Below are 10,742 nucleotides of genomic sequence, written 5' to 3' on the forward strand. Positions count from 1 at the left end.
GTTTCTGAAGCAGACAGAATCGGTGCTGTAAAAGAATTCTTTTTTATAGCTCCCATGAGACAGTCCTTCCCTTCCTCAAAAAAGAAACAAAAGGGGAAAAAAAAGGCTACTACCCTGTACCTTACTTGAAAACAAAGTACAGTTTGGATACATGTGTAATTCCTTAGTAACTCAACAGGGAACAGGAAGGAAGGGAAGAGAAAACCTTCCCACCACTCACTCACTAAGAAAAAGGGAAATGGGATTTTTAAAAATGTGCTGTGGAAACTGATCTGAAGAATATTTATTCTTTGCAAATTACATGATAAGTACTTATGAAGTGATTGGTTTAAAATCATGATGTCTAGACTAATATAAACACACCAACTGGTGGAGAATACCATTGTCCACAGACTGCTCTCTGGGATAGCAGCTCTCTGGAATGTCAAAGAGGTAGTAGACCTGTCAGGGACCAAACTGTCACATAAGACAACACGCTTGAAGCAGAAGAATCATGGGGGTCACCCACAGCTTCTTTAGAGTTGATTGAGAGATTGGGGAGCAGAAAATTTCAAAAGAGACACTAATGATTTTATATTTTTATAGTTCAGAAGAAAAAGTATTAGAGGGGAAGGAAAGACAGAAAGGTAGAGGGAGAAACAGTCACAGAGGAAAGGATGAGAAGAAACAGGGAGGGGAAAAGGAAGTGAAATAGGTGAGTGGGGAAAAGGGAAAATGAAGAGGATATAAAGGAGAGAGACAAATGTGAGAAGCTGAAAGCTGGGAGAAATCCACAGAGAAACAGACAAAAGAAAGAGATAAAGAGGACAATTAGGGCAGTACCACTCAGGAAATACTAAAACTTCCCCAAAATTTAAAAAAACAAAACAAAACCACTCGCTCTTGCCCACCACAACCCCTATACACACAAATCCATAAATCTGAATAAATTTTCCATTTGTTGCATCAGAGCCACAAATATTATATAACAAACTCTCTGTCAGCCCTGGAGGTATCTTGTGAAACAATCCAATGTGGCTCAGAGAAAATGAAAAGCAATGCCTGACTTTCTCCCTGATTGATCCCCTTGCAAAATCTGCAGAGAATTTTAAGAGTTAATGCTAGTCTAAAATGTACAAATTTCTTGTCCTCTTGACATTCCAAAAAGGGGTGTGGCGGACCAACTCAAGTCATCTCCTAGGGTTTACGATTTATGAGAGATCGTCCACATCTGTTCTGGAACCAATCAGACGTTTATTTTAAAGTAACATATTTATTAGGCTAGTCACCATAATAATTCTTATAAAGCAAGAGCCAATATCACAGAACTTAAATGATCTTTTGCCCTGTTAAATGGGTCAACTCAAGGGGGGGGGGTGAAAAACTCGGCTCATTTTACCATTTTCCTAAACTCTGCTTACTGTCTCATTGCTGTCCCTAGATACCAGTAAGTAACGGCAAATTAAGGTTAATAGCATTTGCAGCTATTCCGCTCCCTAACATGCTAAGCGAAGCCAGGGCTTCCCTCATCGATCCGCATGCCAAACCCGTTACTTGTGACTGACTCGTAACTGCGACCGGGGAAACCGCTGGTTATCACTGTCTTATTGGCCAGTGGCGTGAAACCTATTACAATGTGATTTAAAAACACACACACACACACACACAAACACTCAAATCTGGGGACTTGTCTTCTGAACTACGCTGAAACATCGCAGAGTCTGGAGGAATTGAAAATACTGAACAAAAATGCTGCTTCTACCATTTGGAAAGCGCCAGTGCCATAGACACGTGAACTACTTCTGACTGGCATAGTGCTCGCCTCTAAGGACACTGTCACCTCAAATGAGCAGAGAGGGAGAAACCGAACGGGTTCGCACAGAAGCACAGAAGCCGCACAAAACTTCACACACCCAGGAGATAATCTCATCTTCGAAAATGAGTTGGCCGCTTTCAACCTCGAAATCAAAGCGTGCTAAAGCAGTCCCAGTCATATGAAATCAATTATCTTCATTTCTTGCCTCGCATCATTCCCTTCCCACTTAGATAACTGTGCATGCAGGGGCCAGCGCTGCCTGGTGAGGATGGTGCAGACGCAGCTAACTCTGGCTTCCTCTCATTTTCCAAAAGCAGTTCTCTCCATCCTCCCCAATTCCCCTCCCCCATCCCCAAAGAGGGATGGGAAGTGGGGTACCCCAGGGAATGCGCAGGCACCCGTCCTCTCCAGGAGGGTTACTGGAGTTGTTCTTCGCAATGACCCGCATCGCATAGTGCCTTTTTATTTTTCTCATCAGTGACTCCCCAACCCCTTCACTCCACCTACCCCCAAAGAAAGAGATCAGAAGAAGACACAAGTTGGTAGGAACCATTTCAATAAATCATTTCAACTCACCTGGTTTGGGATTTGTCCCCCCACCCCAGGCATAAACAGAAACAATGTGTGAATGAACCAATCACCCACACATGGGATGGTGCTGCGATGCCCCAGCTCCTATGTCCTAGGGTTGGAGTCAGTCCCCGCCAGGGCTCTAAGCTCAGCAAGAGCAAGCAGCAATAGCAGGAGGAGCAGCAAGCAGAAGGGGGATAGACCTTAGCACAATGAATGCAGTGGGGTTTTTTTCAATGACATCATCCCTCTGGCCAAAAGGCCCCAATAGCCATGCTCCGGACCGAGGCATTCTGGGAAAGGTAGTTCTACAGTCCTAGCCCAGGAGCGCTCCTGGGCAGCCTATGGAACTACCACATCCGGCATGCGCAGCAGCCGGGCGTACCCTGAGTTGACTGAGGGAGCGGGTGGCCTTGGCGGCCATGTTAGATCGACACACACACGGAGGCAGCCGCGGAACCGGGAGGACCAGGGGGGCGAGTGAGCGATCGAGGGAATGCCGCGGGTCGGGGGAGAGACCGTGGGCAGGTGGAGGGCTGAAGGGGAAGGTCGGACGGCTTGCCTAGGGCATCCCGCCGTAGAGGTGGAGCTCCTCAAGGCCTGGGTTTAGAGTGGTATGGAGGTTGGGCCCGGTTGATCAGGCCTGTCCGCTACTCGGCGGGATAAGCTTCTTACTCGAGCCCGGGGATCCACTGGTTGGGGTAGGCCTCGTTTCCCTACGAGGGTCTGGAGCGACCTGACTCCAGGCACGGATGATTCCGAGGTTCGGGACTGAAGTGAGCCACCTCTAGCCCGGGAGAAGCGGGGGCGACTCAGTCCCCTTTCCGCCCCGGGGCCGCCTCCGCCCTGGCATGCCGCGCCTGTGGCCTCCTCTCTGCCCAGGCCCCTTGTGAGATGTTTATCTCTATGACTCCTGCTCCTCCCTCCCCCTTGGGAGGTTTCTGGGTCTTTCCATGGATTTTTAAAATCTTATTTGGGATCCCTCTATTCCTCCCCCTCCCCTCAAAAAAAAAAAGGAAACAAAAGAAGAACGAGTCTACATTCGGTCTTTAAACAACACCATCAGGTTTGGACGGTGGCCCAGCCACAGGAAGAAGGGGTGGGGAGAGGGAGGATTAAGGTTGTGTGATTGAGTCACCCAAAAGGGGTCCTGCCTATCAGCAAATGAGGGCAGGTTTGATAAGATTTTTCTTTTAATATATAAGGAATGATCTGGGTGGAAAGACTGACCGTCGGGGTAGAGATGTTTATCAGTAATGCCCATTACTAGAGCTGTACTGCACGATTTTCTCCCAACCCGGAAAGTGATAGCATGCCGGTTCATATGGGAGTGAAGAAGGGGAGGGTAGTGATGGAATGTTTACTTTTCCCCTTTGGGAAACTGTTATAGGTTAAATTGTGGGCTCCCAAATTGGGTGACTCTTTTTAAGGGACTCGATTTTTCTTTTTTCGAATTTTCCTAAAAGATAATAATAGATAATGGAATCTGAAGTGAAGTATCAGGAACTCGTTTTCAGTTACATAATTAAAACCATCCTCTGTTTTTGTTCTTTTTCAGAATCTGTCAACACAATGGAAATGGAATGAAGTTTCTTTTACTCTTAAGGGTTTCTGAAGATCCATCTGATCTTCTCTGTTCCACCACTTCTCCTATTCAGAAAAGACAAAATCACTTTGAATCAATTAAAAGAGTACTTTAGGTGTTGGTAATAGTTGAATAAATAAAAGTATAGTTTAGGTTATCTTTGAACAAAAAAGAAAAGCTAGAAGAAAACATTTTGAAACTAATTAAAAACTCTTTCTTTCAGATGTATGCAGGTGATAAAAACAGGTTGTCTTTTTAAAAATGTCATGATTTCTGGAACAGCTCAACAAAATGAATGGGCTTTCTTTGGTTTAAGGCCTTAATGATCTCTTGGCATCAAATGTAGTGAATGCAATATAGAAAAGGCTTAAATGGGAATAACTTTGCACTATACATCTGGAAACATTTCCGTTCTAAAGTGATTCTTGTAAGTAAAAATGGTAAGTACAAGAAAAAAAATGTATATCTTTGGCTTCTAAAGCTCTTTAACTGCAGTGGGTAGAAATAATCATTCTGCCTATTTTTTCCATGTTTGTGCATTGTGAAAAAGACATGAAAATTTTTTCAATGTATTTATGCACATCTCTCTGTGACTCATTTCCTTACGAAAACTGGCTTGAATTACCTGGAACTTTTCCTTGAACAGAAAAGATTTATTCCTTTACAGAAAAGATCTTCACTTCTGTTTGAGTTGTTATGGAAGTCATATTTGGTGGGGGGAAAAAGACTAACACCAATTAAACAAGTTTGCTTGTCAGATTGGTATGTGGGATAGAGGAGAATATAGTTCATTGTGTTACATAATCTGATACATTTTAACAGCAATTTGAAATTTTTCCAGCCTTCCCTAATGGACATATGGGGTGTGACTATAAAATAATGAAACTATTTTCTTCATGGTATTTGTGGAAACGGTCTTATTTCTTTAGTCACATGTTTTTGTTGACATCACAGTTAAAAGGCCCATGATGGATTGTTTCATCTAGTGTCATTTGCCTTTGAAAAAAGTGCTATGGTATACTTCTTGTAGTTTAACAACAGATATGTTTAAGGAGACAATGAGACTGCTTTTCTAGAAAAGGCCACTGTTTACTAATGACTTGTCTTGGCAAAGCTTCCTTTTGTGGCTGTGTTCTGCATGAGTTAATGCCTCAAAACTGCTGCACATTTTTTCCCTGTTGATTTATTTAGGACATATTGACTATAGTTCCAAATATCTAATCTTTCCTTATTTTAGGAACTCATTTCTCCACCTCATGGAGCATCCTAGGTGAAATTACAATTTTATTTTAAAACTAACTCCAGAATCCTTGATTTTTATATTCATAATGCTTCAGTGCAATTTTGCTCAGAAATTTGTCACTTGGATTACTGTTGTTTTCACCATATCATTCCGTTATATGGAATGGATTTGATGTCTTATGGAATATTGTTTGCTACTTATGAGCCCTAGCCTAATTGATTAGGAAAACTATAAAAGGAAAAAATCAAAATTCACTAATTAAACAGTCTGTATTCTCCCTTATTTTTACCCATATTGCATTGGGTGAAAAAGCTTCAGGAAGACTGGTACATATATGAAGCTAAGATTTTATTGGGTCACTGTACTGGCAGCATTCCAAAGTCCCTTATCTTTAACAATTTTAAATGTCATTTATTAAAATGGGAAAGCTTAGGACCAAGTATACACATTTCCTTACTGACAGAGTCAGTTACATATTCTCAGTTGCCCATACTATACATTCTTTAATTCAGGGACTCTTGATTCTTTAAAAATCAAGGCACCAAAAGGAAATTTGTCATGTATTCCAAGTTACTGGTCTGCAAGCAAAGGCTGTATGTGTTGTGGAGAAGATTTGTGTTTCAGGCCTGGGTTGGACCAAATGATATATTTGGGAATAGATGGGCATACATAGACAATTAGTCATTCCCCAGAAGGGGGGAATGTGATATTTTAATCTCAATTGCCAGGCCACCTGGCATCTGGTTACTGTATAGGCTTCCACTTAATATCAACAACAAAAAGTTACCTCTTGATAAATGGGAGGCACCATACTGTCTTGCTATCTTACTATAAATACTTGAGTAGTGAAATGTCAGGAAAGAAGAAAAAGCACTTGATTTCAAAATGTTCTGAGGACTTGAGTATTTTGTCCTGTGTTCAAAGACATTTCTATCATTCCCCTGTGTATGCAAAGCAAAACTTTTTCTAGCTCCCGTTTACAGATATTCATAGCATCTATGTGTCATGCCCATTTTATATTTGAAGGTAAGTGAATTTTTAAGGTTAGAATATTTTAGGATAGAATTTTATTTCAAAAGTGAAAATGAGGAAAGTTCTTTTAAAACTATATGTGAAAAGGGGGGTTTGTTTTAGATTGTCCTTTAGAGAAAATGTTAAGATTTATATACCATTTCATTTTATCATCTGAGTCTTCTTGACATATTAGCAGAAATCACTGGGTTTCCAGTTGGGGATTCAAATCCTGGGTCTGTCATTTATACATGTGTGACCATAGAAGAGTCACTCAACCTTTCTAGGCTTCAGTTTCTACTTCAAAATGAATTTGGATTAGATAGTCTGTCTGAGAATGACAGGAATAGAAAGTTAAGTAGCTTGTCTAACCTTATACTTGTCTTGATTTCCAAATAGTATTGCTTACTCCTAATTAGTTACATCAGAACTCCAACCCTGACAAATGAAATTGTGGTCTATGAAAGGTTCATGGTTTTATTTATAATGGTCAATAATCAAATATGTACTGGTTTTGAGTTTGATCCATTGATCATTGATAAGTTTTGCATTTGTTTCAGATCTACACCCAAGGTACCAGAGTATTTTCCCTAGTGATAACCCCACACCCAAATTTGTAAAAGAAGTTCTTTGTATGGGTTTCTAGACCTTATGGTGTAAAGCAAAGAACCAGATTTCAAATCCTAGCTTTGGTGGCTGTTTTATCTTTGGCAGGTGACCTCATCTATAAAACAAAGGATTGGGACTAACTCTCACCAAGGTAGCTTTAGCTAAAAATCCTATGGCTTATATTACTAGGATTTCTAAAAGATAATATTGAAGTGATTGAGACTACTTTAGAGAGCTATGGAAATGCAAATGTCAAGCTTAACTATTATGTTGAGTTAGGATAGCTAGCTTACCTAAAGTGCATAAGAAACCTATGAGCCCCTGATGCAGTAATATCAAGTAGAGGGTCTAAGAAATTTATTGAAGCATGGATTAAAGGTGTTTGGGGTGGGCAGAAAAGTATTAGTCAAGAGTTCAACTTTGTTAAATTTCTTAAACATCAATAATGTCCAGTCACGAAGCAGCTCTAATACTGGAACCAAACTTTCCAGGTGGAAAAGTGAAGAGTTGATGACACCTTTCTAGTAATCCATATATTCCCTTAAAAACTTGCAAAAGTTGGAGTCTTCAAAATTAATAATACTGCATATTCAGAATCTAGTCATAAGGAAATAACATGAAAGATATTAATTTGGGAGAGTAAGCTAGTACTTTGCTAAATGTTCAATGGAACAACTTGAATTTCCTTGAGAGCAATTAGGGTGTATTTACTTCGGGTTACATATTCTCAGTTGCCCATACCACACATACTTTAATTCGGGGACTCTTGATTTTCTTTTTTAAAAATTGAAAAATACTCTCACAGCATTTACTTGGGGTTCGGTATAATAGAAAAATAACTGCCTCGAGATTTTTGTGATATTTTTGAGTGAGATAGTGTTTGATTTTCAAACCTGCACTGGGGTAAGTCATGCTAATTGCCTTAGCAAGTGTGACAAAACAGGTAATTAATGCTTGGTCTAACACTTATTTTTATTTAACAGGTGTGGCTAAATGCTGGTGATGACAAATCTAGACAACAGTGGCATGGACCAGAAGTTATCTTTCTGAATAAAGTTATCAAGGGAAATGGGAGGTTTAAAGAAAACCGCAGCAATATTGACACCTAACCAGATTGCATCAGTAGTGGCTAAAAAGATGTATACAATACACTTCAAAGTCTCAGACTACTAAAACATTTGAGGGTGGAATATGGGATATGTTTCTCCTTGAGTTAGCTTTGAGTCCCCATGGCAACACTCTGACATCTTCTAACTTTGGAGAGTAACCTATAGATTTACTTGAACTAGTCACCCAGTCAGTGTTTTAATGACCAAGGTCCTGAATGATTCCAAAGGGCTTAAGTTTAAGTTAAGGGGCTTTGTTTTGTACATTCATTATTCAAAGGTAAATCCTGGTACATAGGGGAAGAGGACTGGAATTAGTTTACCTGAATTCCAACTTTGCCACGACATATGACTTGGCAAATTACCTAAATGCTTGGACCTGTTTTCTCATAGAAGTTACAAAACTCTCAAATAGGATTTCTTAAAGTGGGATTCCAATAAGATTTACTTCACTCAACATTAGCATATTCCTTAGGCTTATACCCTTCTAAAAATTTTAATCTGAAACAAGTGGTGATATATGAATAATAGGATACACTTTTTTTTAGTGAGGCAATTGGGGTTAAGTGACTTGCCCAGGGTCACACAGCTAGTAAGTGTTAAGTGTCTGAGGAGAGATTTGAACTCGGGTCCTCCTGAATTCAGGGCCAGTGCTGTATCCACTGCACCACCTAGTTGCCCCCACTTTTTTTTTTTTAATAGTGAGTAGGATAGGCATTTTTAAAGACACAAAAAGAGAAAAGGATGTGTTTTGGAGGCAGTTACTCATTTCAAAATTAACCTTTCGGGGCAGCTAGATGGTGCGGTGGACAGAGCACCGGCATTGGATTCAGGAGGACCCAAGTTCAAAGCTGGCTTCAGAAACTTAACACTGACTAGTCGTGTGACCCTGGGCAAGTCACTTAACCCCAATTGGCTCACCAAAAAAAACCCTTTCATAAGGTTATATTACACATAGATCCATATGATTAGAAGTCAAAAGGCGGCATCTAATCGAAGAATTTAGTTGTATATAAGTTACACTGAATTTATAAAAGCATTATCACTATATTGTAGCAGCACGTTCACAGTGCTGCTTCATTCATTGTGCTTTGACCAATTACCTCTAAGACCTAATTTGCTGCCAACCTTGGCACTTAACAGCTTGACCTCTACACGACATGTGAGTGTTCTGTTTTCACTATCTGCTGTTTTAGTGACCTTGCTAGTCACTATGACTGTGTCTATACGAGCCTACTAACATGTTTATTCCTCTGAGATTCTTATATTGATGTTTCTAAGCATTTTTCTGTTGCTCTTATAATTCCCTAAACGACTTTCTTATAGTCTATAATGTCTGATTTTTCCCTCCTTACTCTCGCCTATCTCTTTTTACCCAGTATTTGGTAATTTTCTGTATTTCTGGTTGCGAAAAATAGGACAGTTTTAAAAATAATAGTGTCTGACCACCTGAGCACTTTAATTTCTTTTTTCCTTCAGTTCCCCCCACCTTTTTTTAAAGACCTAAGTTTTTTCACTTGATTTTCTTGTCTTCCCAATATCTACTTTTCCTCAGTTTTCCTTTTCAACTTAGAAATCCTTAAGAATTGTAGTTTTTATGACAACAAAAAAAGGTTATTCGTCCTATAACTATTCCCGTGTTACTTGGAGAGTAGAATACTGAAATAGCAGTATTGGTAAATTAGGGTGATCCTTTAAACTTTTCTCTTTTTCCCAGTCATCCCTACCTGAGTTCCCTCTCACTTCCCTAATCAACTGAGAAAGAAAATGTGTCTCTTCCTGAAAGTGGAGGACATAGGTTCAAATCTTGGTTCCATCTGCTTTATGTATACCTTTTGTTAAGTCACAAATTTTCTGAGCTTACCCCACTGCTTTGTTTACTGAAGTCCCAGCTATGAAATCATCTATTAACTACGTCAAGGATTTCATATAGACTATATGAGTTAGTGTTTTGTGTCTAGCCCAATAGCTAAAGCTAATGTAATTCTTAGAAAAGATCATTAAGCCCATAAAGAAAGCTAAAACTCCCTGCCCACAAGGAATTTACATTTTAATGAAGACTATCCAGACATAACTGATGGGAAGGCGTTGGGGGTGGGGAAGAGGATGTTTAAGTGCAGCAAAACCGTTGCTTTCCACAACAAAATGTCATACGAGTAGATTAGTATGGCACTAACAGTAAAGCAATGCCATTTTTATCTGAAGTCCCCTCTGCCCTTAAGTTATGTAAGCAAGAGTTTACCTACTTTAGATAAACTAGTTTTACATCATACCTGGCAGGAAAGGAATAGCAAAGGCAAGTTAGTATGGTTTTTGAAAGGAATATTGAAGGGAATTGTTTGCTGCTATTAAGTCCTGGAAGTATAACTTGGATTTCCATGTTGGTTTGGTTTTCTAGTAACCTCAGGAAGTCTTTTAAAGGTCTATGTTGATTCTTGTGGGTGAAGGATAATTCATTCCCCTGACTGAAACTGCTTTACACTAATATCTACTAGTACACTGGTTGGTTGATTTTTTTTTTTTAAGTTGGATTCCCAAAGTATTTTTTAGTTTGGGGCAGGTAACTTGGATACAAACCAGTTCCTATTTCTGGAACCTGAAAATAAGTTCATTTTAAAGATTGCTGTCAGTGGTCTATTATCAGCTGTAGAGGGCACTGAGGACCAAGTTTTGAGTGAAGAAATTGGATAAATTAATGCCAACAAGAGTTCTTGGTAGTATTAAACGGTTAGTTAAGTTAATTTCTCACCCTTGAGGAAACTGGAATAAATGGTTCTTACTATTACAAAAATTAACCCTGAATGAATTTCTAATGCATGCTAC

At 39.6% G+C, this 10,742-nt stretch overlaps 1 protein-coding gene across 3 annotated transcripts in view; it reads right to left on the reverse strand.

Moving 5' to 3' along the window:
• Window positions 1–2,584, reverse strand: part of RAB30 (RAB30, member RAS oncogene family) — a 125,768-nt gene extending 123,184 nt beyond the window's left edge. For all 3 annotated transcript variants that reach the window (XM_043996149.1, XM_043996150.1, XM_043996148.1), the window contains exon 1: window positions 2,372–2,584. The gene's annotated coding sequence lies outside the window, so the exon portion shown is untranslated. The remainder of the gene's footprint in view (window positions 1–2,371) is intronic.
• Between the last annotated feature and the right edge of the window lie 8,158 nt (window positions 2,585–10,742).

Source organism: Dromiciops gliroides, chromosome 3, assembly GCF_019393635.1.
Source record: "Dromiciops gliroides isolate mDroGli1 chromosome 3, mDroGli1.pri, whole genome shotgun sequence".
Taxonomy (NCBI): domain Eukaryota; kingdom Metazoa; phylum Chordata; class Mammalia; order Microbiotheria; family Microbiotheriidae; genus Dromiciops; species Dromiciops gliroides.